This window comes from Urocampus carinirostris, chromosome 9 (genome assembly GCF_059441175.1).
Source record: "Urocampus carinirostris isolate Australia breed hairy pipefish chromosome 9, RoL_Ucar_1.0, whole genome shotgun sequence".
Classification (NCBI taxonomy): Eukaryota; Metazoa; Chordata; class Actinopteri; order Syngnathiformes; family Syngnathidae; genus Urocampus; species Urocampus carinirostris.
In genome coordinates, this window is record NC_142357.1 from 16,262,185 (window position 1) to 16,283,301 (window position 21,117).

Here is a 21,117-nt window from a genome sequence, read left to right on the forward strand (position 1 = left end):
GGAAAATCAAATTTGAATAATTTGCATTTCTGAATAATTTTAAATGTCATATGTTAATTTATATGTGTTTAAAAATAGATTAATGTCATCAAATTGGTTAAAAAGGGTTTAGAATTACAATTACAACGAAGTAATATATATTTTTTATGCCCTACATTTGATTCATATGCATTTAAAAACTCAAATGCAATACTGTAATGCTAGCTCAGAATTACTTGTATTTTCCCCTAGGTACAATTTGATAAATAGCTTGATGAATAGAATAAATACATGGTAAAAAATACAAGTACTGAAAAATGTAGCCAGTCATTTAAATGTTTGCCATGAGCGCAGTTCAAAGTGCTGCTTCTTGAAAAAATATATTTTTGTTAACACCAAAGGGACACTTGGGACAAGGTGGCACCAAAAACAGAACAGTTGCACTTCATATACCGTAAACCATTTCTATCTGTTTTTAATTTTTAGTTTCGCGGGACGGACTAAAAATCCACACGGGCCTTATTTTGCCTACCCCTGATCTACCTTGGATAAAAGGTAATTCCCAAAGTTTTAACATTACACTGTCTCTAGGTCTCACTTGTGTCTGTATAAATGGGTGTTTAAAACATTTGTTACCCCAACTTCCATTAAAAGCAAGACACGAGCGTTCAAGGTTGCAAAGTGCTGAAAAGTATATTTCTTAACCCATTAGCAATGGCAACTGGCTGTGTCTGGTCTAAAACTCGAGTTTAGCCTCTGCAGATGCATTGATGGTCTGTTTTTTTTTTGGGGGGGGGGACGTTTTGTTTAGCGAGATGTTGTGTCTCCAACGGTGTGTTTGCATGCGTCAATTAGCAAGGTACGATGATAATTATTCAGCGGCAGTATATCCATTAACGGTTGCGGTGGTGGCAGTGAACACAATGTCCTTGCTGTCACACAACTTGCTTCTCTTAGTTACCTCTCTTTCATGTAAAAAGATATAGAGACGGCCCTTTATTGCTGATTGCCTCATTTTGAAATTTCCACTTGAAGTAATAACCTTTCAAACCATCAATGTGTACTGCGTCAGCTTCCAACATTTGGAGACAACTAATCTTGTACCAACATATTCAGTCACACAAAGCCAGTATACAAATGATGAGCTGATTCCTCACCCAATCATTTTTACCACTCTACAAACACTGTTGTATCTTGCGTTTGATTATGGCCAATGCCATTATTTAGCCAAAGTACGTATGTTTGGGAGAAGAAAGTTAATGTGAATGCCATGCAGCAAAATATCACCTCCAGCGTGTTGCAAACATTTATTAAAACAGATTGAAATCACAATTTGGAGGCCTGCCTCACTTAGATAAAATAACAGATGTCAACTTCTTGCGCATTAACTCTGAAAAGACCGAAATGTTAGTTATCGGTCCATCTAAATGCCATGACTTGTTCTCAAAAACTGCTCTGAACATTGACAAATGTAATATCACCCAGAGTCACTCAGTCAAAAAATGTAGGCTTCATATTTGACCTCCATTTGTCCTTTCAAACACATGTTAAGAATATTACTAGAACAGCTTTTTTCCATCTTTGCTACATTGCTAAAATTCACCCTATGCTGTCTCAGTCAGATGTGGAGATTATAATTCATGCGTTTCTTACCTCACGTCTCGATTACTGTAATGCACTACTCTCCGGTCTCCTGAATCCCAAAATCAAGAGCCTTCAGCTGGTGCAAAATGCTTCAGTGGGGCTTTTAACTAAGACAAGAAAGTTTGATCACATTACCCCGATTTTAGCTAAGCTGCATTGACTCCCTGTTAGCTTAAGATGTGATTTTAAGGTTCTGTAGGTAGTATACAAAATCATGCATGGACTTGCTCCCTCATATCCTTCAGATTTAATTCCCCCCTATGTTCCGGTCCGAAGCCTTTTGCTCTGAAAATGCTGGTCTACTAGTGATCCCAAGAGCCAAAAAGAGATCCGCAGTTTCGAGAGCATTCTCCATTCGGGCCCCAGTGTTGTGGAATGTTCTTCCCCGTGAGATTTGATCTGCAACCTCAGTGGAAATGTGTAAAACTAAGCTTAAAACACACTTCTATTTTATAGCATATGAATAACCTATATTTTATGTTGAAAATATCTATGTATTATTTGGTATTGCAACATCCATTGCAGCCTGGTCATCCTGGAAGGGGATTACCTCATGTGCGGTCCCTTCTCAAGATTACTTCATTTTCCTAATGTTGAGGTTTTTGAATTTTTCCTTGCCTTCATATAGGTTTTAGATCAGGGGATGTTGTCATAATAGTCTGTGCAGCCCTTTGAGACTCTTTGCGATTAAGGCCTATACAAATAAACATGACTTGACTTGACACATCCTCACTAGCAAGTAACATTGGTGACCAATTGGAGCTAACCTAGAACTTGGCTCACAGACAACTCACTAGTCCACAAAGTCAACTAGCTTCAACGTTAGACATCTCCTCAAAAATCCTCCAGGGCTCGCACTATTCTACAGCAAACTTCTGCTAAATAAAAAGAAAGACAACACATATCTTAAAACAATGCTAAACACAAAAGCGGTGACTGAATTACATGTTGGAAGTAAATAACCTTTTGGACCTAGGCTACGGTGACGCCGAAACCAACCTTGACTGATGAGATCAAGCCTGCTAAGGTGTCATGTGACAGTCCCGTAATTATTATTTACTTGGCACAGCGTCATAAAAGTCATTGAATAATTGATGAAGTGCACTATGACCTTATTATAAATGCATGAGTTCATCTTTATAAACATATGCTGCTGAATTTTAAGTACAGATGGCACGGAAAAGGCCTTTCAGATACCTTGAGTTGAAGGTGTTATGTTTACGTTCACCATAATTGAACAGAAAGCCAGCGCTGCACTCTAAGGAAACACTTGGGTACTTCATGTCAATAAATAGGGAAGCTATTTAAAAAAAAGGTTTTAAGTAATGCTTTACTAAAAATATATTGGCTGGCGAGAAGAAAATGTTAATTGCAAACACATTCGTCTAGAAATCCGAACAAACATCGGTCCTGAATGCCTTTGAGACCGATCAGTTCGGAGCTACATTCGTCCTTCACTTTGCCGAACCACCAATTTTTTCATAAACACGTTTGTTAAATCAATTATCTCAAAACTGCATTGCTTTAGCACATGGCTGTATCCATTATGAGCCACATAGTCCTAAAACACATTATCCACTGATATTATTCAGTCAAAAGGAAACTGAAGCTGCCATTTTTGTTTTTCTTAAGCACTTTCTTTTTTTTTTTGAATACGTTATTTCGTTATTTTCAGTTAAACTGCAGGCATATAACTTATGCCCATGTTTCAATGCCAATACATTTCTTTGAAATTATTTCAACCCGTATTGTGTTCTTTTTCCCCCTTTGTCTGTTCATTTTCTCAGGTATCAGTCATACCCCAAATAAAAATATATTCCGGACTTCAACTTGAGGATATTTATTTGAAATGGACCTTCTCAGTTTTTACTCGAATACCCCTGCCCTAAACCATTGGTCTCCAAACGTGTGCCCACCTTTTAACTATTTTTGAGGCAAATCCTTGTAGAAATCCGTCTCATTTTGGTCTGCATTTTAGAGGAATTTTTTGAATAGAACAAATTATTTATACCTTATTTACAATAAAAAAATAAATCGCAATGATCTTAGGTAACTGCGGGAGGGCGAGATACATTTTAAGCGGGGTATGTTTTGATACCGGGCACCGGCTCTGGTATTATTTATGGTTCTTATCATCAAATGTCACAGAGAAAAATGAAACTCACAGTAGAATTAGCTTTTGTCATGAGATCAGGTTTGGCAACTTTGTTTGATCTATCTAGTCTTACAATATATAACGTGGCTCTCACTGAAAAAAGAATAAAAATACATTACTTTTTTCACTCATAAAGGTTCCCTACTCCTGGTCTAGAATAACCGGTGTCCGCATAAAAAACAAAACAAAATAAAAACACCCTAACCAAATAGGCCCGGAAATTATCTGGCATTCACTATACCAGAGGTCTCCAATGTAGGGCGTCGGAAAGACAGCTGAGGTGCCCTCAGACCTGTTCAATAAATAGCTCAACAGTACTGGGTCTTTGTGATTTTCTAGTAAAATATTTTTTTAGTGGTTGACTTAACTCAACTTCCAAAAATTAACTTGGTAATAGCATAGTTACAACATAGTAATATCATAATAAGTGGTTATTTTAGAAATGCATATGCAACTGGGTGGTTGTGTGCTATTTAGTAACAACATGTAGCTCTGAGCTTGAAAAAATGTGAGAAACCCCTGTACTATACCATGGTTTTATACAAATGGTCGAAACAAAAAGATACTCCAGGAGACCAGTGACCCACCTGAAGGTAGGCCTCCGATCTGCATTCATATTTGATGCGCGGCCTGCAGACAAAGCGCAAATGTTGGTCTTGGGTAGACGAGCTGCTGTAAATCTGAGCAGGAATCAAAGGCTGGCGCAGGGGAAAAGACAAGGTGAGGGGCCCCACCGAGCTCAGAACAAGCAGCCGGGAAGCTTTTGAAGTGTCAAAACAGCGGCGGGTCAAAATGGCAACGGCCACGGTAGAGTTTGTGTGGCGCTGACAGGTTCCCAGAGCAGAGCCTTTTGCCACTTTGACAGCCCTTGCGAGGAAAGCTTCATAAGGCCATCAAAGATATGGCAACCTTCAGGCGGGCCGGGAGGAACCAAGGCCTTTTGTGATTCCATGCAAGTGAAGTTGTGTAGTTGGGTAGGCAATAAAGTTTTACCAAATCTGCACAAGGACTTAGTTCCCAACAGAAATGTAAACTCTGCCGTACAATTCATGCCAATTATAAAAGTTTTGATTTTTCATACATAAAAATCAAGTTATATCAATCAAGTTTATTTTTATATATATATATATATATATATATATATATATATATATATATATATATATATATATATATATATATATATATATATATATATATATATATATATATATATATATATATATATATATATATATATATATATATATATATATATATATATATATATATATATATATATATATATATATATATATATAATCCCTCGTTGTATATATAGCTTGGTGGCCTTGGGGGTATGGCGCCCGCCCCGAGACTGGGAGGTTGTGGTTTTGTGGTTCAAGCCTCGGCCGAGTCATCCCTAAGACTTAAAAAAAAAAAAAAAAAAAATAAAATATATATATATATATATATATATATATATATATATATATATATATATATATATATATATATATATATATATATATATATATATATATATAAATATATATATATAATCCCTCGTTGTATATATATATATATATATATATATATATATATATATATATATATATATATATATATATATATATATATATATGTATATGAATATGACATTGTGTGAAAGCAATGTCTCTTCAATTTTTTTTTTTTGGGATGAATTAATTCATGATAAAATATCCGCAGACATGTGGCAAGTGTACTCACTTTTGTGACATACTGTATATTTTTGTCCACCTAAGAAAAGGGGGAATCATTTTAGATAGTAGTTTCCCTAGATGTAAAAAAAAAAAGCTGACTTAGCATTTGCTCGACGAAAAAAGACCAACAGGGTGACTGAACAGCTGCTTCTTAACTTCTAGTCTTTAGTTTTCTTTTGTTTTCTCTTAGGAAGCTTTGTTTCGTGTGGCTTATCGTTCCTAATGATACATTTTCGACAATGACATATTTTGGATGTTCGTACCCCCATTGCCTTTACTGTTTGGCATTTCCATTCGTATGTGCCAATGATCCTGCCATAAAGGGAAATGCCACTCCAAAAATGTTGTCAGGTCTCACTGTTGGTGATGCTTTAAATTCTTGACAGCCAAATGGCAATTTTAAAAATAATCTTGCTGCTATATTGCACTATTGATTTTGGACACTATCAAGATTTTGCTTCAGACAATATTTTGTTGTTATCAAGTGGACGTTATCGTGAAACAAAAATGTGGTCCAAAAATGCTTTTACCTTCCTATCATATGTTGAGAAGCGCCCAATAGAAAGCATATTCCACTCTTTTTTGGTGTATTAGTTAGTCAAGAACATTTTGTTGACATGATGGCTTGTAGAGAAACTTGAATTTGAAAATGCTTTGCGCGTATGTAGTGAAGATTCATCAAGGTATAGGACCACAATGTTATTGACGCACTGGCCGGAGCAGCTGTTTAGCCAATCAGAATGCAGAACACAACACAAAAAGTAAATGCAATACAGAGGGAGAATAACGTAGGTGTAATCTATGGTAGCAAGTCAACTCAGCTCCCTTGATGAAAAGCAGCAAATTATTAGCTCACTTCAGTCAATGATCAATGTCTATCCAATCCATCTAAAGTGATCTATATATTCAGATTTCCACATGTGTGTGTGTTTGTAAGAGATGTATAGGCCCTAAAACGGCTGAACTGATTTTCGTGAAAATGTAGACAGTTGTATTTTAGTTCTCCAAAAATTGTCATAAGTTAGGTTTTATGTCACTCCACCCAAGATAAATACCAACGGAATTGATAATCATCTGCTTTTTGGAGTCGGTATCGCCCTCTTGCGCCCAGATTGGGTACTGCAACTTAACTGCAATAGTCTCTCCTTGATGCTAGGTCCTTAGCTTGGCCTTCTTGGCCTTGCTTGGCCTTTTGATGCTAGGTCCTTAGCTTGGCCTCTTTGATTTTTGCATTTCGGAGATGGAATATGAGCTTGCTCTGTCCACTCCACGCATCGGCCCGGTATTGCAGTACCTCCGGGAACGGTGCATTCGCAATGGTCGCAGCAAGGCTTTAGGGCTAGGACCTTAGCTTGGCCTTTTGGCTGAGAGTAAGTGTCCCGGCTCCTAGGCTTTGTAGCGTATTATGAACTGACCGATAACGGATAATGGATAATGAATAACGAAGATAGATCAATACCCCTTAAAAACCCCAAAACCCCGCAATGTTCTTTGCTAATTTTGGAACAACTTGGTTCAGCCGGTCTATAGTTTTTGACTTGTAGATATCTTTGATTTTTGCAATCCGGAGATGGAATAAGAGCTTGCTCTGTCCACTCCACGCATCGGCCTGTATTGCAGTACCTCCGGGAACGGTGCATTCGCAATGATCGCAGCAAGGCTTTAGGGCTAGGACCTTAGCTTGGCCTTTTGGCTGAGAGTAAGTGTCCCGGCTCCTAGGCTTTGTAGCGTATTATGAACTGACCGATAACGGATAATGGATAATGAATAACGAAGATAGATCAATACCCCTTAAAAACACCAAAACCCCGCAATGTTCTTTGCTAATTTTGGAACAACTTGGTTCAGCCGGTCTATAGTTTTTGACTTGTAGATATCTTTGATTTTTGCAATCCGGAGATGGAATAAGAGCTTGCTCTGTCCACTCCACGCATCGGCCTGTATTGCAGTACCTCCGGGAACGGTGCATTCGCAATGATCGCAGCAAGGCTTTAGGGCTAGGACCTTAGCTTGGCCTTTTGGCTGAGAGTAAGTGTCCCGGCTCCTAGGCTTTGTAGCGTATTATGAACTGACCGATAACGGATAATGGATAATGAATAACGAAGATAGAACAATAACCCTTAAAAACCCCCAGCCAATGATTAGTCCAAGCAAACAAATTCATTCTCACAGCCTGGCAACACAGGGCTATTTTGCTAGTGTACTTAAAAATGACAACCGACATTTGTCAATTTAAAAAGGAAGGCGGGTCAAATGTGCCGACCTGGGCACCTTACTATCAATGTCATGTTCATGTAACCACACTGTACTTTTATCTTCCACAAATCGCAAACACATCGTCTTTCTCCACCCTTTCTGATACTGCAGCCGACAAACTTGTTTTCTTCTTCAGCGTCAGGTTGGCGACGGCTCCCGATTGGCCACCATTTCAGCCCGCAGCATCCCCGCCCGGCCGCTAAACGCTGCAGCGTGACAGGCTTAGCGGCGATATGAGCGGACGCCTTATCTGCTCAATTCCAAATTCATAAATCTTTGAGATCAGATGAAATTGAAGCAGCTTGAAAAGCTGGAGGGAGGCGGGGGCGGGATGGTGAGAACTGGGGGCTCGACACGTCTGAGTGGCTCGGCGGGCTGGCTGCATGCTAATGTAGCCTTCCTGCGCGTGTTTGTATGTACTCAAGAGCCAGTTTTGTGGCGTATTACCTCCGTATGCATGCATTTATGCATCGATGCATTAATGCATGACGGTCCACTCGGATGCTGCCTCACTGTCAATGCCGACCAGCCGGCTTGTTTTACATTTTAACACGGTAAATGTTTTACATCCATATCTTGGTGCCAGCTTTAATCTGCATGCTTTCAACACCAACAACCTCTAACTTAAATTTGCCCTCCTGTTTTCACATGGTGACTCGACCACAAATAACAATATATCAAAGTGAGAGCTGCTATCGCACACCTAAAATCATTCACCATCTCACCCTGGGTCAAAATGGCCAAATACTATCATAAATCGAGGCTTGTTTGAGAGTTGGTTTTGATGGTGAATCAAAAGTTTTGCTTAATAGGAGCAAATACAGTGATCCCTCGATTAACACTGTTGGTAGGGGCCAGAAACCCCAGTGAAAAATGAATATCCGCAAAGTATCATAGCACTTTTATTAAAGCTTAATGGGTCAAACTTACCTTGAGATGACACCCTTACTTACTGAGAGTATTCAACTGTAACCTAAAAATGACTATATATCTACAAATAAATACACAGAACACAGAAATGCAGTTGCTTGAATGGTCTTTATCATCATTGTACAAAAGTACAACGGAATTGAAGGGCTTCTCCTTGTAGTGCAAGAAAGTGATTTAGAGAGCGTCTGGCTTGCTGCACGCCAGCATCAAGGATCCGGCTGTGCAAGGTCCTGAATGTTGCAGTTTACCATGAGTTGTAGCCTCAGGTAATTCGTTTCGTGGGTAATGGACCTAGTGTTGGCGAGTTACAAGCTAAGCAGAGGTGGCTTAAGAAAATCGTTAGCCGTCTCAGTCAATTCCCAAACTTGTTAAAATTCCAAAAGGTACCCACTGGTCATTACCATTAACAACCAGCTCATCGGGGGCTTTGGGCATTCAGTGTCTTGCCCAAGGGCACTTCGACGTATAACACGGAGGAGCTAGGAATAAATGATATATTTATATACATTTCAAAATCTGTCTGTTAACTCTTTAGCACTTTTTGTTGTAGGATAACAGTGTTCTTTTGATTCCCTAAAATGTGTAGATTTTTTTTTTCCCTTCACATTAACATAGTCGTTGGGTGCTATAATTTGGATTTAAGATTATTCTGGGTGGGATTTTTTTATAGAATTTCAGAACTTGCACGAACTGCAAAATGTTGGCTTTGCAACAATACATTGTGCCTTTGGCTTGATTTATAATATATACTGTACATATATTTCTAAAACCTTTGAAAAAATATGTTTGCAAACATTTCATCTCCTATAGCCTTGTATATCACCAGAAAAATGGTTGAAACACTTAATAGATTATGTTTTTCTATAACTGTGTCTTGCAGTGTTAATGAACGACCCTTGCAACACAATAATGAGGGATTTTGCTAAATGCTGGTTGACATTTTAATTGTTTTTGCCCTGTTTATGACTTAGAGTGAGACGTATGTAATACAATTGTAAAACATGTCTGAATTTGGATATTTAGAGATCTGTATATATATATATATATATATATATATATATATATATATATATATATATATATATATATATATATATATATATATATATATATATATATATATATATATATATATATATATATATATATATACATATATATATATATATATATATATATATATATATATATATATATATATATATATATATATATATATATATATATATTTTTTTTTTTTTTTTTTTAATGGCAGGTGATCACAAATACATGTACAAGCCAACTACCTAGATAGATAGATAGATAGATAGATAGATAGATAGATAGATAGATAGATAGATAGATAGATAGATAGATAGATAGATAGATAGATAGATAGATAGATAGATAGATAGATAGATAGATAGATACTTTATTCATCCCCTAAGGGAAATTCACATTTCCAGCAGAGAACAGTACAATAATAAAGCCAAAAGAATACAATATACAAATACCCAGTGTGACGTGCAAATGTTTTCTCTATAGGTAGACATATTATTATTTTTGGGTAGTGTTACGGACTTAGGCTTTACTGTTCCACATAAAGCAGGGTAAACATGTTTTTAATTCCAAAAAATGCACAAAACATTTCAGAAGACCAATTCCTTTCGGTCTGAAACAGTTATTGAGAAATGCATTCACTCAAGTTGCCACATGCCGGTTTCAATGTTTCCTGTCATTTTAGGTTGAATTATTTTATAAAAACAGGACCCCCCCCAAAAAAAGTGTCACCCTTGGCATCTGACAGGACAGATATTTTGGCCGGAAGAATTTACATAATTCAATTTGGAAAGTCATGCTGGTTAACTCCCAAAAATACATTTATGGAATTATACAGCACGCAGAAAAAAAAAAAAAAAAACATGCTCAAAATTAAACAAGGCAGCCAATTGTTTGGGGAGCAGTCATTTTTTGGTATTGCCAACAAAATTGGCAGAGTTTCTGGTGCAGTCTGAATCTGTGATGTACCATTAGATGAGCGCTCACTTGGCCTCCTGATCAAAAGTCTGTCTGTCGTACTGGCTAATTCATTTTGCTTCCTTCGATTGATCGTATTCCGCACACTTGTGTGGGCTTTTGCCCTCAATATACACTTCCACAAATCCTCTCTACAATGTCTGTCTTTTTCAAACTCCAACAGCTTCCTGTCACTCTCAAACCATGAAAAAAATACATCCAACGTCAGAAAGTTTACACTCAAGAGCAAAGCTTCTTCGACAAAATCATTTTGTGTGTCTGAGAGCAAGTAGCTCAATAAAGGATCTTGTTTTGAGTTCAATCTGACACTGCTAACTCATCATTTTTCATTGGGTCTAAGAACAGACAAGATGTTCTTTTCACCAAGATGTTGAGGCTGTTCGTGTCAGAGTCGGAAAAAAAAAAACTGTAAATGATACACTCTGATCCACTGACACTGAGGTCTGCATATCGTAGATGATGGCCAGCTCTCATCTTGTATCAGTGCAAAGTGTCAACGTGTGAAAACGAAATAAATAAAGGTTTGAGAGTCATGTTAATAACATAGCAGGAGCAAGTCTTTCAGAAACAATATCAAAATAACAAACACTTTTATAACACAAAGAAAGTAACATACGGTAAAAAATGCACACAGTGCTTGTGGTATAATGCAATAGTAAAGCAATATTAACTCTGGGGCAGGAGATAACCTTTTCCCGGTCAGGATGGGGCCCATGGGCCTGGACATTGACATACTGTAGGTGGTCAAGAATCTAGGCCAAGGGTTGCCAACACGGTGCTCACGTGCACCAGTTACCTCCCTAACATCAACCAAGTAGCCCATGGACAGGTTCTGAAAACTTGTCACCAGTGCTGGATCATTGTGATTTTCTAGTGAAATGGTTGCTTTAATGGTTGACTGAGTGTTTTTAATCGTACTGATTATAACTAACCTGGCGATAAGGTAGTAACAACATAGTAATAACATGATAAGTTGTGATACTAGAAATCAATATCAATTTGTAGCTCTCAGCTTTAAAAGGTTAGGAGACCCCTGCTAAAGACAAGCTTTGTTATGGGTTGATTCTTAGCCAAATTTGACCACTTTAAAAAAGGTTGGGACTGAAACTTGACGGTTTGATGGACTAAAACCACAGTCCAAACCAAATAGAAATGTCAACACTTGATATCAAATCATTTAGAAGGCAAGAAAAACATAAAAATCAACCTAAAATTAGGTTTGTACGTGAATTTGAGGAAACTGAGATGAAGTCAAGAACCTACCACTGAGACAAAGAATGTGAATGGTAAAAATCTAGCAATGGATAAGGACTAATTTTGAACCACATCTTCAAAGTCAGGTGGCACAGTGGATGTGTGGTTAGTGTGTCTGCGGCACAATTCTGTAGTCATGCTTACCAGCCTTCCTGTGTGAGGTTTGCATGTTCTCCCCATGCACATTACAAAAACATGCTTGTCAGGTTAGTTGGCCAGTCCAAATTATCCCTAGGTGTGAATAATTGAGGGGCTTGTCTGTCTTTGTGTGTCCTGTGTGCCCAGTTCAGGGTGCAGATAATGGATGGATGTCTCACCAGATTTAAGGATCCAAAACTATGTGAATGCAAATACTTTCGATCGTGTTTTGGAAATGTGGGCAACATCTCGAACATGGCCAAACCTACTTTGACACAATGTTCTGATGGCGAAAGAATCCATAGGTAGAGTGAGACTGTGAGAAGCAAAGAACAGCTTTCACCATGAGTCAAATGTAATACCAGCATCAAACACAGCAGCACAGACGACGTAACCTTGCTGTGTTCCTTCAAACGCTGTTTGAATTTTTGTAGTAGTTGTCTCCTGGGAAAAGCAGAGTACAGTTGAACATAGTGGAGCGTCTCCCTGATGGCAACCGACAGTTGGCAGCTTGAAATGTGACAGGTGTCATCAAGGGAAGACCATCCAGCTCATATTAAAATGCTCATGAGTAGAACAGAGCCTGGCGAGGCCCTACGGGATGGAGGCGTGGGTCCCCAGTAACAAAAGCTAATTACCCCCACTGTACTCCAACCACCACCACAACACCCCGATTGTGGGCCTGCCATCTAATTCCTTCATTTCCCCTGATAGTTGTCGGCTCACGAACTGTCAGGGGATGCGGCTGTCATCCCGATAGATATTACTGATGTTCCCCCAATGATTATGAGAAATAGAAAAAATGCAACCGCTCAAAGGACTCCTTGTTCCTTAGAACATGCTAATCAAAGCCTGAGACCTTATTCAGTGACAAATGTCCCATCTCACATATTGTCCAACACGTATCACGAGTGTTTACTAATAAGGCAATTTTGGGAGATGTGTGAGAAGCATGCAGCACCAGAGGAACATCTAAACAAAATAACTATAATGAAAGTGCGTCATTAGAGCATCACCCGCATTGAGAGGCAAATCTAATTTTGGGTGGCTATTCCCCTTTTGGCAGGGTCATTGGCACATACAAATGAAAAACCCAAAAGTCCAGAAAGAGACAAAAACCCTGGAGTGGGGGTACAAATAGCAAAAAAATATAATTGTCTACATATTTATTGTTTGGTAAAACAATACCTTAAGATGCATAAACAAAAGACAACTTTAAAAGAAGCTGTTCAGTCACCCTGTTGCTCTTTTTATTTACACCTGTTAAGTATACTACCTGATTGTTTGTATTATAATCCCAGCCAAAATTGCTGGGCTGGGAAAGTAGAATGTCTTACTGGGGAAGCTGCTGAGTCAGCAAAACCAAAAGTGTTAAGTGAAATTTGGGGCAGTTTTCACATCTGGAGTACATGTTAAACTTGGTGTTGATATTCTATTCTATAATGACATGAGAAGGTAGTAAATACCTTTCTGGGAAAAAAAAGCTGAGTCAACAAAACGAAAAATTCCGAGTCAGCATTTAGGCATTTTCCCCATCTAGGGTAACCTACATGTTTAAAAATGGTGGTAATATCAAAACTTCTTTCCCTTTGTCTTGGGTGGAAAGACACAGAAACAAACAAACACAGATATAGATACACTTAGACATTCATCTATTTTCTGTGCCGCTTATACTCAGTAGGCTCATTCACACCTACAGACAATTCAGACCGGCCAATTGACCTAACAGGCATGTTTTTGGAAAGTAGAAAAAAGAAAGAAAAACCCATGCAGGCACAGGGAGTACATATAAAGTATATATATAAAGTATATATATAAAGTATATATATAAAGTATATATATAAAGTATATATATATATATATATATATATATATATATATATATATATATATATATATATATACTTAGATCCCAAAGAAAACATTATCACCACCCTCATTTTGCTCGCGGGTGATATTCAAAATGCACATACAGTCGGGCTCAAAAGCCTGTAAGCGCTGCAAAGTTGACGAAAGCAGCCTGTCAGGAATGACTAGTGTGAATTTCCAATAGGCGGCAAAGCCGTCAGGCGCGCGTGTCAGGATGCTTTTCACTTACATTTGTCATCGGCGGCAGCACTTCTAGGACGGTGACAGTGATTGAGAGCCTTACGTCTTTTTTGTCAATAAGGGAAATCATTGACTCTCATCGTGATTTTTATGAAAAGCACTTGTGGCCTCACATTACCCTGAGCTATGCCATTCTTGGCGAACAAGAAACTTAACACACTTGATTCTTCGAGACAAACCGCCTGTGTAACGGGAACAAGTTATGGCCGACATGAGTCGGTTGATTTTGCAGCATGTTAGCCGGCATGATTGGTCTTGAGGACTGTTCTCCTTATCCTAGTGATGTATTTTGCTAGGTTCACACTCAAGAGCTGAATACTCATTTTTTGAGAGAATCTAATGTTTTTGTGAGATCGTTCACATTAACAACTGATCACAACTTGAATGTATCGCATATATAAATGCCACATGTGTCTTGCATGCACAGAAGAGGATATGTGCTGTCACACACTATGCAGGCGGAATAACTCACGGAGTCTAATGGCTGAGAAATCCATCCAACCATTGTCTGCACTGCTTATCTTCAGTAGGGTCGCGGGGGTGTTGGATCCCATCCCAGCCAACTTGGGGCAGTGGGCAGGGGACATCTTGACCTGAATGCCAGCCAGTCGCTGGGTAAAAAGAGACGGACAACTCACTTGCTCATCCACACTTAAGGGCAATTTGCAACCGGCCAATTAATCTGACATGCAAGTTTTTGGAATATGGGATGAAACCTTAGGTGAACACCCACAAGCACGTAGCGAACATGCAACTTCCGCAGAGGAAGGCTGGTAGCTTGATTTGAACCAGCTGAGAAACGTATTGTGCAAATCCCATATTCCTGCATAGTGAACCTAGCCCTCGTGATTTTTATCTAGCAGACCTATACTTGTACAGTGGTACCTCTATATACAAGCACCTTTAACCACGATCCTTTTCATATACAGCACAAGTTTTATTAGGCACAAAAATATATCCCAATGTATGACGGAAAATCCAAGTTACGAGGATTCCCAGAGTTATGAGAATGCTCAGCGCGAGCATCATCTCCTCCCAGTTAGCGTATGAGATTCCCAAAATCAGACAGCTTATAATGACACTTGCCATATGCATTTCATTATTATTTTGAAGGGAAGGCATAACTTTTTTTCTTCAAAATACCGTTAAAAATTCACGTCTTTCCATATTTACTTGTATGGCCCTAATCACAAAAAGTCTCAGAGGGGCTGTTGTAGTCAGATTTTAATCCAATTATTGTTTTTATTTTTATTTTTCTATTTCATTTTAACCGTTGTCTGTGTCTGTGTATAAGGTATTTCAGGTGGTTGCGTAAAAATAAAGGATCTAATTTGATTGCCTGATTTTCTGCTAAATGGTTCATACAGCAATTTGGATGTCTTTGTTTCCTGAAAAGTGCTCTACAAATAAATCAGACTTAATTTGATTTAAAGGTATAGTAAGTGCTTACTGATCATCAACTGTGTCACTCTATGTCCCTCTTGCAAGTGACATAAAAAAGTCAGTAACTATGGATTCCAAAGTGTATGCTATTGGTGCCCAAGTCTTTTCCCAGATAAGTAACACGTTTGGTTCAAATTTGGTAAGGTTGCGGTCCATCTAGGTGGAGTTAGTTATTAGGGATTTCATATTTGCTAACAATGTTGTGTTCTGTCCGTTGTCAAATATCGCTGCAGTTTGTTGTTCTTTTCTGAAAAGTTATTGTGGCCTGCTGGCTAGGCAGGCATACAGACCCCCTTCCTGCTTCCTGCTTGGCCACCATCATTAGCCAGCGGAACTCCGTGTGCACTGTCACCAGACGTCATTTCTAATTCAGTAAGCCGGTAGTCGTCTTGCGTTTGGGAACATGGCGGCTGGCCTAATGAGCTGAATATCCAGAAGATTCTTCCATTCTTTTTGGACTTGTGGCTCCTTCCACATTGCTTCAAATATGTGCATGTGAATTTCAACTTTTTTTGAGTGGATCTCAAATGAAGCTTTGTGTAACAGTGTAAAAGTAAAAGTCGTGGATTGAGATTAAACTAAGTAAAGACCTGCCTTCGAATATGCACGGCTTGCCAGTGCTTTTTATTGAGTTGAGGTTCCGAGCGCTACCAATGTTAGTGGCTTTCTGTGAGTTGTTTTATTGATGCGTCCTGTGCGGTATAATTATCAGCAGGGCTTTACTGCCGGGTTTGGCTTGTAAAGTCTGCGTCGTGTGTTGCTTTATGAGCTACAACCGCAATAAACTTTTTCATCTATTTACGAGTTTTTCTCGTTTTTCCTCCATTGCAGAATCAAGTTAACTTGGACCTACTAGAAAGTTTTAGGTGGTATGGCTCATTTAGCAAAAGCTGTCTCCTTTTGTGAAAAAATGTTTTAAAACAACGGGATTTTTTAGATCATTGAAATCATTACCTCTTTCTCATTTTAAGCAACAACGAAAGTGTCACATTTGTTCTACAAGCCTTACCCTAGTGTTATTCTCAACCTGCCTTAGAACCAACTTACATGGTTTCAAAGTCGTCAAGTTGCCTGAAGGTCAGCATTTGGTTTCAAGTCATTGCTGTTTTATTGTGTTTCCATGACCTATTGTTAAACTTGACGGTGTATCCTTAACATATCATTTGCAGACTAGGTTTGACCAGTTCCTAACCACTCAACAACGTCAACATCCTCCCGCTGAACTTATACTGTTTTGTTTGCTTTATAATCAAGTAAAACCGGCCATACTGAAACTCAATGATTGCAAACTGAACTTTTACTGATATCAAAAAAGGGTTGGCATGCACACCATAGTCAAGCTAACAGACCAAACACAACGCTGAGCAGTGTTAGGCGACGCCTAAGAGGCAGCAGCAGGTCATAGAGGCACACCCTCTTCAGGGCGGCACAGGAAGTAGCAATGGCCCTGGTAGAATGGCATTCTTCCCTGGAAATTAGATGCACACTGGGCAATGGTAGGATAGCATAAATCTTGTTAAAAACAATAACAAAATAGTCAAAGTGGTATTATGAGATGTCAAAATTCAACCAGGGTTCTATTCAGCAGGACGTTAGTGTGGTTTGGCAGGAATCTCGGGTAGGAAGGAATTTCAGAACACCGGTTATGACATGTTACTTCAAAATACTGCTTCCAGCTAATCAAGTCATGAGTACCTCTTTGTATGCTTGGAAGTGTGCCTGCCTCGCCTTGTTGTGCACATGCTGGCAAATGCATTTCATAGTCCAACAGCAATCAGTGCGTTTGTGGTACGGCACCGGTTTTGGGTGATTACCTCCACAGAGAATGTGATTGTAGATTGATCTCAGTGTGAACTTAGCCAACAATTCACTTCCTCTCTGTTTTGTATCAGTAAGGCAAGCTGAGGAAAATAAGCTAAAATAATATAATATTGAAAGAAATTCTTAACTTTATATACATACTCTAAAGGTTTGGCGTTAACCATACAATGTTGTGTTTTTCATGAAAAGCAGCGCTTTAAAATGAGTTTCAAAATGAATAAAGAGTATAGTTGAGACTTTGAAAAAAATATATTATTTGTATTTTTAGAAAGAAAAGATATCCTTCAAACTTCGCTTTAGTCAAAAATAATGGAAATTTGTTTGCAACCCCAAATTTAAACAATAGTTTTAGCATACAAATACATATTTCACGTGTTCATTTTTTGAAGCACTTATTAATAGGACATCTACTTAGGAACATCAGCCAAAAACACGAGGGATTAGTTTCATAATAATTATGTTACCCTAAATACATAAATACTCATGTATTTCCATGTATAGTTGTAGAAAGGAACTATGTTTTTTTTTCTGATAACTGCCCTTGGAAATGCCGAGTAAATATTTTTCGAGTTGGCCTCAGTCTTAGCCCGCATCTATCAATGTATTGGACTACACTATGCCTTACTCTTACTAATACAAAACAAATTATTCGATTGCTTTTCCTGTCACAGTTTATCTTTACCCCTGAAATTAATTTGGTCCAGACTCGAGGAGTTAAGACCTATGAAAGTACTTTTTTTGTCTCGGTCTTCCTTTGGACCTGGATTTACCACTATTGAACTTTGTTTTTGACTTACAGTAAATTCCGGACTACGAGCTGCGACTTATGTCACAAGCATTGACCTTGCTGCTCATCTAATGGCCGCCAGGGGCAACCGAGCAGTAAAGGTAAGAGTGAGATAGGTGTAATAAATGTGTCGAGAAAGGGACATGTTTAATGTAACTTTACATGAATAAATTGCTTGAACAGACCCTCAACATAGAAAAGGTGTCAATTAAAAGAGGGGGGCTAACAACCATATTGGGAATACTTTTACAAGTCTGTTTATTTTCAAACCCCATATATTATTAAAACTATTTATGTGTACCATATTTTTTTGTAAGTATCTCCTGTTTCAATGCTGGCACATGAGGCTTGTAGTCAGGTGCGGCTTATGTATGCACAACATGCTTTTTTTTTGTTTTTTTGTTTTTTGTTGTTGTTGTTGTTCTTGTTTTTTTTTTTTTTTGTACTGGATAATCAGGTGTACTCTATAGTCTAGGGCAGTGTTTTTCAACACTTTTCAAACCAAGGTATGATTGTATTTATAAAAAAGGTTACGAGTCACATCGCGCGAAAATGTTTGAAAATGAAGTTATGTCAAATATTTCACTGTATTACCTCATAAGCAGATAATCAGTATATAAATAGATGAAAATAATACTAAAATAAAAAAATAATTATGTGCTTTATTTATGTTTTTATTTTTTACACCACAATCTTAAACCACTTTGTTAAAAATTAAGTGCCACCTCATGAACATATAATTAGTATGTAAAGGAATATAACAATCTACTGCCATCTACTGATATGGATGACTGTTACAGTTCCTAGTCTGAAGATAGCAAAACATCTGAATAATGGCCTGCTTTTTTTGGAAAGACAAAATTGGGCAAATTCCAGCGGCACACTAGACAAGGTCTCACGCACTGGTCTAGGGTAATTCAGTCTTAAATAGAAATCAGTCGGAGTATTAGACCATGGAAGTTTGTAAACTGTGTTTCTACTCTGATGTATAAATGGTAACCGTGCATAGACTGATGCCAAGCAAATTACATTGAATGAGTGAAATTTAGAAAGCTTTAGACTGGTCTTCACAGCCTTCAGCGTAAGGCTGACTGGGAGCTAAGTGGTAAAAACAGTGCCACAGCAACACCCGTTGGGGCTGTAAGTTGCTTTAAACTCATAAAACATTCAAGCCTGGCCTGGTACCGGAGCCCAAAAGTACTTAGTGAGTTGCATGAAGATAATGAGGAGGGAAATAAAGTCCTCCAAACCTCCTGACTCAATGCTCGCAACCCTTTTCCAAGTATGTTGCTAAAAACTATTCTATTTTTTTGATCAGTATTCTTTTGCTATCGAAAATGGGCTTCCAAAATAGGGCATTTTTTTCTCAAAAAAACTGCTAAGTTGCATCAGTGCATTGACTGCAGATGAACTCTTTCAGGCAACAGAGCCTCCTGGCAAATATTTTTTTCATCCCGGCGGTTCGGATCGAAAAGGCCAAGCCTAACACGGCAGCTTGAGCTGCTCAGTGTAGCAGTGCCTGTGTTCTCCTAACTTTGGCGGATCGTGTCTGGAGATTTTGTCACACCCAAATAAACCCAATTTGACCGCGCTACTAACTTGACGTCAACCAGAAAACGGGAGTACGTAACAAAAAAAAGAAGAAAAAAAAAAACTGTGTTTGCAAAAGTACACAAAAAAAGCCATAAAATATGTATACACAGACTTCATTGTCCTTAGCTTCAACTTGATTTTGCACACGCTTCCTCTTAATGTTTCACACCAATGGTTCTCAAATAGGGCACGTGTAACCCTGAGGATACGTGAGATCTTAAAAGACATCTCAGAAATAGCATAATTTTCAATATTTATTACAACTTTTGAATAATGATATTATTTTGGAAAAAATGCAGATAAATTAATTGTATTCTACACACTACATTCTAAAAACACTGTTTGAAAAGTGTTTGATGAGGTGTTCAGTTTTACCAAATACGATTGACCCTTCTTCAAAAATACCTGAATTACAATCCGGGCTCTTTAAAGGGACAGTGTGTAATCATAGTGGTATAAAACACTTTTCAGTTAAAAAAATATATATTCATTTGAATACTAGGCGAAATACTTGAACTATCATAACAAGGTCGAAACACTATTAGTTTTACATAGTGGAATCCCTACCTAGAAGTTCCCTACCTTGAAGTTGCTGCCATATTTTTCTGGCATCTTGTTGCTACGGTGTAGTCTTGGCACTGGTTTCTCGTTCACATTAGACAATACATTGAAAACTCAGTGGAACTGTTTAAATATAGGCTTGACACTATAGCTATATTCTATAGCTAATGAATGACAATGTCTGTGTTTTGCAACATCCATTGCAGCCTTGTCATCCTGGAAGGGGGATTACCTCATCTGTGGTCCCCTCTCAAGGTTTCTTCATTTTCTACCTTGCCCTCAAATAGCTCTTAGCTCAGGGGATGGTGTAATAATAGTATGTAGTCTGTAATAGTATGTGGTCTTTGCAACCCTTTTTTCAGAAACAGAACAGGCAGTAGACCCAAACGCATAACATTTCAAACAAAGGTTTATTGGAGAATCAAGGAAGTCAGGCGCGGGGAACCAAACGACAGCGATCCGGTGCTTGCTGGGCAAGAAGAGCAGGAAGCCCTCGCGAACGAAGCGTAGTCGGAGATCGGAGGCAAGTCGGCCAGCCGGGACAAGAGAGCGGAACGAGGTCGGAGGACAGTAGCAAGTCGGGCAGTCGGGACAGAACGTGGTCAAAGATAGGAACGAGTCAGGTAACCAGAGACCATCGGGAAGCCAGGGACAGATGAGCAGGAAAGAGGACAGGACGGGACCGACGGGAGCCAGAGTCAAAAAGT

At 38.4% G+C, this 21,117-nt stretch overlaps 3 pseudogenes; all 3 read left to right on the forward strand.

Moving 5' to 3' along the window:
- The first annotated feature begins 6,658 nt into the window (after positions 1-6,658).
- On the forward strand, positions 6,659-6,818 carry LOC148359426 (U2 spliceosomal RNA; annotated as a pseudogene).
- Positions 6,819-7,028: 210 nt separating this feature from the next.
- Positions 7,029-7,147, forward strand: LOC148359427 (U2 spliceosomal RNA; annotated as a pseudogene).
- Positions 7,148-7,357: 210 nt separating this feature from the next.
- Positions 7,358-7,476, forward strand: LOC148359428 (U2 spliceosomal RNA; annotated as a pseudogene).
- Positions 7,477-21,117: the final 13,641 nt, after the last annotated feature.